The sequence below is a fragment of the Papio anubis genome, chromosome 4 (assembly GCF_008728515.1).
Source record: "Papio anubis isolate 15944 chromosome 4, Panubis1.0, whole genome shotgun sequence".
NCBI classification, from domain to species: Eukaryota; Metazoa; Chordata; class Mammalia; order Primates; family Cercopithecidae; genus Papio; species Papio anubis.
The window spans coordinates 46,037,419-46,044,676 of NC_044979.1; the positions used below are offsets into that span (position 1 = coordinate 46,037,419).

At 41.0% G+C, this 7,258-nt stretch overlaps 1 pseudogene; it reads left to right on the forward strand.

The window, feature by feature from the left end:
• Window positions 1-799: 799 nt before the first annotated feature.
• On the forward strand, window positions 800-3,648 carry LOC110742895 (annotated as a pseudogene).
• Window positions 3,649-7,258: the final 3,610 nt, after the last annotated feature.

The window sequence follows — 7,258 nt, forward strand, 5'->3', positions numbered from 1 at the left end:
CACATCAGGCTGATGGAGCAACTACGCACTTCTGCTCAGGACCTGAAAAATAGCCCTGTCCCTGTAGTGTCCTCCCACTCCCCAGCAGACATGCCCCTAGCCTGCCCAATGGCCCTGCACCTGCAATCAAGATCTGAGACACAGTCCCACAGTCTGGCTTCTGGTGGGCACACCCCTAGGCCAACCAAGCAGCTTTGAGCCCATGACCCAGACCTGAGAAACAGTCCCAAAAGGCTACCCTGAGCTAGCTGAGCTGCCTAACACCTGTGTCCCAAAATTGAGAAACACTCCGGTAGGTCCCCCTTCCCCAGAGCAGACACACCCTTAGGCCATCTGAGCAGCCTTGCACCCATGTCTCAGGCCTGAAAACAATACTGTGGGTTGTCCCTGGTAGACAGATATACTCCCAAGCCAGCTGACCAGCTATGTGCCTACATTCTGGGCCTGAGAAACAATCCCACAAATCTACTCCTGGGAGGCATGCCACAAGGCCAGCCAAGCAAATGTGTGCCCATGCTCCCAGCCAGAGTAACAACCCCATGACCCCAATGCCAGTGAGCCAGACCCCAAGGTGACTGAACCACCATGTGCACACACACTCCCACAACCTAAGAAACAGTCTAGAGAACCCACTCCCAGCATAGCCACACCACTACCATCAAAATCTTAGCCTAGGCCACTGAGACACTCATAAATGTTACCAGTGTGGATTACAGCTGAAAAAAAGAAAAAAAACACAACTACATGGAGACTAGAGTGTCCACCTGGAACCAAGGCCAACAACACTCCAAGGCCCATTCATACAAATAAGCCTTTCCCTATGAAACCTACTTAATAAAATTGGAAGAGGCAACTTTTCTACCAGATACATAGAAATCAATGTAGGAACGGAACATGTTGAACATGAAAAAGAAAGGAAACATGACACCTCTAAAGGAAAAAAATGTCTCCAGTAATAGTCCCCAATCATAAGGAAATCTGTCAAATGCCAGAAAAAGAATTCTAAATAATAATATTAAGGAAACTCAGTGAGATATAAGAGAATACAGATAGACAATTCAATGAAATCAGGAAAGTAATTATTTGAATGAGAAATCCAACAGAGAGATATCATTAAAAAAAGAGCCAAACGGAAATCCTAGAGCTGAAGAATTCAATGAATGAAATGACAAAATACAATCGAGAGCTTCAACAACAAACTAGACCAAGCAGAAGAAATAGTTTCTGAACTTGAAGACAGGTATTTTGAAATATCACAGGTGAACAAAAGAAAGAAGTAAAGAAAGAAAGAAAAGAAAAAAGAAAAAAGCTTTTTAAAAATGAAGAAAGCCCAGAAGTGCAAAGCGTGCACTCCTGGCTGGAGCTGCAGCACTGGGGCAAGGGTCTTGCAGCTGGGCATGGGGCTACTCCACAAACACTATGTGCCCAAAGGCTAGGCCGCTTCAGAGCTGGAGTAGCAGCCCTGTGGCCAGGGTGGGTAGGCAGGGGCAGCCTCAGAGCCGACACCCATGTGGAAGGGTCAGCACCAGCTGGTCCCTGGTGGACTCCACCTTCAATGTCAAGCTGCAGGACTATGCTTGGACCTGTTTAGTGAGCACTAGGGTCTTTTTGGATGTCCTGAGCTCAGCGCTGCAGAAAGATTTCATATTGCACAATAAAAAGCCTTGAGGAAGACAGAATTGCTTGTGGAACATGCATGTTCCACCCCACCTGGACCCCAGATTGTGTGCATGTTTGATGAGCTCTCAGATTCCTTGTGCAGAGTGGCTGACTTGGTGGAACACAAATATGGAATTATGTCAAAGTTTGCAAAAATTACTATCTGATTTAAAAAAAAAAAAAAAAAAAACTCATGGATTCCCTTGATCCAGAAACCAGGCAAGTGGCTGAACTGTTTATGTTTGATTTTGAAATTAGTGGAATCCATCTAGACAAAGAAAAGTGTAAAAGAGCAGTAGACCTCAATGTTAAAATCTTGGATTTGAGTAGTCCACATCTTATGGCAAACAACTTTCCCAACAAGACTGAGAAGCATCTCTTACCAGAACACATTCACCATAACTTTTATCTGATGGGGATCGTATCATAATTGGTGGTCTCCATGCAGAAGCATGAGGTGACTTGGTGTGAGAAGCTGCTTACAAAATTTTTCTTTATTCCAATACTGGTCAATTAAAATGTTTAGAAGAATTGCTCAGCAACAGAGATCTTCTGGAAACGTTGGTAGGTATTCTGTGTTTTCCCACAGGGCTCTCCAAGGAACAATAGTTAAAAATTCAGAGACTGTCGTCCAGTTCCTTGAGAAATTCTCTGACCAACTTTCTGAAAGAACTCTAAAAGATTTTGAGATGATATGAGGGATGAAAATGAAACAGAATTCTCAAAATTCCAAAGTAATGCCTTGGGACCCCTGCTACCACAGTGATGTGATTCATGAACATAGGTATAATATTGAGCCTGGCTTACATTGCCTGTTTTTCTCCCTTGGAGCATGCATGGAAGGCCTGAATATTTGGCTTAACAAACTGTTGGGAATTTCCTTATATGCAGAATAGCCTGCAAAAGGAGAGGTATGTGTGAAGATGTCCAAAAACTGGCCGTCATTCATGAATCTGAAGGATTGTTGGGGTGCATTTAACTTTGATTTTCTTCAGCAAGCAGACAAACCACATCAGGATTGCCATTTTACAATCCATGGATGCAGATTAAAGGAAGACAGAGACTATCAACTCCTAGTCATAGTTCTTATGCTGAATCTTCCTCATTCCTCAAGGAGTTCACCAACTTGGCTAACTCCTGGAATGAGGGAAAATCTTGTCCATGAAATGGGACATGCTATGCATTGAATGCTAGGATGTACTTGTTACCAACATGTCACCAGAACCAGGCTGTCCCACTGATTTTGCAGAGGTTCCTTCTATTCTAATGGAGTACTTTACAAATGATTATTGAGCAACCAGTTTGCCAGACATAATTAGAATGGGCTACTGCCAAAAAAATATGGTGTCTCAGCTCTGTGAATCTAAAAAGGTTTGTGCTGCAGCCAATATGAAACTTCAGGTTTTTATGCCACTCTGGATCAAATCTACCAGGGAAAGCATCCCTTGAAGAGTCCAACCACAGACATTCTCAAGGAAACACAAGAGACATTCTATGGCTTACCATATGTTCCAAATACTGCCTGGAAGCTGCGGATCAGCTACCTCGTGGGCTATGGTGCCAAATACTGCTCTTACCTCATGTCTAGGGCAGTCACTTCCATGGTTTGGAAGGAATGTTTTCTACAAAATTCTTTTAACAGGGCCACCAGGGAGTGCTATTGCAGGGAGATGCTGGCCCACAGTGGAGGCAAGGAGCCCATGCTCATGGTTGAAGGTATGCTTCAGAAGTGCCCTTCTATTGATTACTTTGTAAGTGCCCTTGTTTCTGACTTGGATCTGGACTTTGAAACTTTAGTCATGGATTCTGAATCATGGAAACACCCTAAATCTCTTAAATTAAGGTCATGTAGATATTGACTTTGTTATAAATGCTACAGCTGTGAAAGTTTGTTTCTGATTTCAGTGTTGACTTCTGTAATAACTTCTGAAAAACTTTAAACTCATAGAACTTGAGATAAATCATTTGTTCTAATTACATAGAAATGAAGAAAGCCTACAGATGTATGAGACACCATTAAGTGAATAAATATTCATATTATGGGTGCTCTACAAGGAGAAGAGAAGGGCAAAGGAGAGGAAAACATATTTAATAAAATCACAGCAGAAAACTTCTCAAGTCTTGGGAGATAGATGGTCATCCAGATCCAGAAAGCTCAAAGAATCCCAATTAGATTTAACCCAAGCAGGTCCTCTCTGAAGCATGTTGTAGTCAAATTGTCAAAAGTCAAAGACAATGAATTTTAAAAACAGCAGGAGAAAAGCATTAAGTCATACATAAAGGAATCTTCATTAGATTAACAGTGAACTTTCAGCAAAACATTACAGGCCAGCAAAGAACAGGATGATAGAATCAAAGTTCTGGGGAAAAAAAAATCTGTCAGCCAAGAATATTAAACCCAGCAAAGTTATACTTTAGAAGTGAAGGAGAAATAAAATCTTTCACAGATAAACAAAAATTAAGGAAATTTACCACTAGACTAGCCTTACAAGAAATGCCCAAGGGAGTCTTACATCTGGAAGTGAAAAAATGGTAACCACCATGATGAAAACATGAGAAACTATAAAACTCACTGGTAAAGCCGATACACAAAGGAGAAAAAGAAAAGAATAAGCCTTATCACTACAGAAAACCACCCAGCTGCAACAACAATCAATCAGGAAGTAAAGAACAAAGATACAAAACAAACCAGGTGTAAATATACAAAACAACCAGAAAAACATCAATAAATAACAGGAGTAAGTCCTCATCTATCAGTAATAACCTCAAAAGTAAATGGATTAAATTCCTCATTTAAAATATATAGACTGACTGACTGAATTAATAAAAACAAGACCCAATAATATGCTGCCTTCAAGAAATTCACTTCACTGTAAACACAGACTGAAAGTGAAATGACGGAAAAGATATTTTATGCAAACAGAAGCCAAAAGTGAACAGGAGTAGCAATACAAACAGACTTTAAGTCAAAAGCTGTAAAGAGACAGACAAAGACATTATATAATAAAGGGATCACTTTGGAAAGAAAATGTAACAATTGTAAATATATATATACCCAACACCAGAGTACCCAGATATATAAATCAAATATTTTATCTAAAGAGATAGACTGCAATACAATAATAGTCAGGGAGTTAATTCAACACCCCACTCTCAGCATTGGATAGATTACCAAAACAGAAAAATCAACAAAGAAACATCAAATTTAAATTATGCCATAAAACAAATGGACCTAGCATATATTTAGAGAACATTTCACCCAACAGCTGCAGAATATATATTCTTTTCATCAGCATATGGAACATTGCTCAGGATTGACCATATATAAAAACATGAAATAAGCCCCCAAAATATTTTTAAAAATAAAAATTATATCAAGTATTTTATCTGACCAAAATGGAATAAAACTAGACATCATTAACAAGAGGAATATTTGAAACTATACAAGTACAAGAAAATTAAACATGCTCCTGAATGACGAATAGATGAGGAAAATGTTAAGAATAAACTAAAAAAAAAAATGAAGAAGAAGATAGAAACACAGCAAACCAAAACCTATAAGACAAAGCAAAAACAGTATTAAGTAACGTTTATAGCAATACATGACTACATCAAAAAGCTAGAAAAGGCCAGGCACAGTTGCCTATATCTTCAATTCCAGCATTTTGGGAGGCTGAGACAGGAGGATCACTTTAGGCCAAGAGTTCAAGACCATCCTGGACAATGTAAGACCCTGTCAATCTATCAGTCAATCAGTAGACTAAGACAAGAGGATTGCTTGAAACTAGGGGTACAAGACAAGCCTGGGCAACATAGTGAGAACACCATCTCTTCAAATAATTTAACAAATAAAATGAACCCAAATCTAAAAAAACTAGAAAGATTTTAAATAAACAATCTAGTAATGCATCTCAAGGAAGTAGAAAAGCAAAAACAAACCACACCTAAAATTAGTATAAAGAAAGAGCAGAGCAGAAATAAATGAAGTTGAGACTACAAAACAAAAACCACAAAAAATATCAATGAAACAAAAAGCTTATTTTTTTCCATTTTTAATTGTTATTATGGAATTTTTTAAAAATAAAAATTGACAAACCATTAGCTAGACTAAGAAAAAAAAGAAAAAAAGAAATAAGAAATGAGAAAGATTTAACAGATACCACAGAAATACAAAGGACTATGAGGCTCCCATGAACAACTCTATGCCAGTCATTTTGAAAACCTAAAGAAAACAGATAAATTCCTGGACACATACAATTTACCGAAATTGAACCAAGAAGAAATAGAAAATCTAAACAGACAAATGACAAGTCTCCCAACAAAGAAAATCCCAGGACAAAATGGCTTCACAGCTGAATTCTACTGAACCTTTAAAAAAGTATACCAGTTCGGCGGAGCAAGATGGCCGAATAGGAAGAGCTCCAGTCTCCAACTCCCAGCGCGAGCGACACAGAAGACCGGTGATTTCTGCATTTTCAACTGAGTGCTAGGTTCATCTCACTGGGGAGTGCGGACGATCCGGTGCTGGTCAGCTGCTGCAGCCCGACCAGCGAGGCACAACAGAGGCGAGGCATTGCCTCACACCTGGGAAGCGCCAAGGGGAAAGGAATCCCTTTTCTAGCCAGGGAACTGAGACACACAACACCTGAAGGCCAGGGTAACTCCCACCCCAATACTGCGCTTTAAGCAAACAGGCACACCAGGAGATCATATCCCACACCTGGCCAGGAGGGTCCCACACCGGCGGAGCCTCCTCATTGCTAGCACAGCAGTCTGTAATCTACCATAAGGCAGCAGGGCTGGGGAGGCGCCCGCCATTGCTGAGAGCCCAAGTAGGTAAACAAAGCTGTAAGGAAGCTCCAACTGGGTGGAGCTCACAGCAGCTCAAGAAACACCACCTGTCTCTGTAGACTCCACCTCTGGGGACAGGGCACAGTAAGCAATAGCGCCCAGCAAAACCTCTGCAGGCATAGCTTGACTCTGTCTGACAGCTTTGAAGAGAGCAGTGGATCTCCCAACAGGAGGTTGAGATCTGAGAAGGGACAGACTCCTGCTCAAGTGGGTCCCTGACCCTGAGTAACCCTGCTGAGACATCCCCACTAGGGGGCAGTCTGACACCCCACACCTCACAGGGTGGAGTACACCCCTGAGAGGAAGCTTCAAAGCAAGAATCAGACAGGTACACTCGCTGTTCAGCACTATTCTATCTTCTGCATTTCTGCTGCTTTAATTACCCAGAGCAAACAGGGTCTGGGACCTCAAGCAATCTCCAACACACCCACCTACAGCTGAGGTCCTGACTGTTGGAAGGAAAACTATCAAACAGGAAGGACACCCACACCCAAAACCCCATCAGTACCTCACCATCATCAAGATCAGAGGCAGATAAAACCACAAAGATGGGGAAAAACAGGGCAGAAAGCTGGAAATTCAAAATAAGAGCGCATCGGCAAAGGGCGCTCATTGCCATGGATCAAAGCTGAATGAATGACTTTGTGAGATGAGAGAAAGAGAACCAGTCATCAAATTTCTCAGAGCTAAAAAGAAGTGCGATACCCAAGCATGAAAACTAAAAATCTTAGAAAAAAAGTGAAGAATT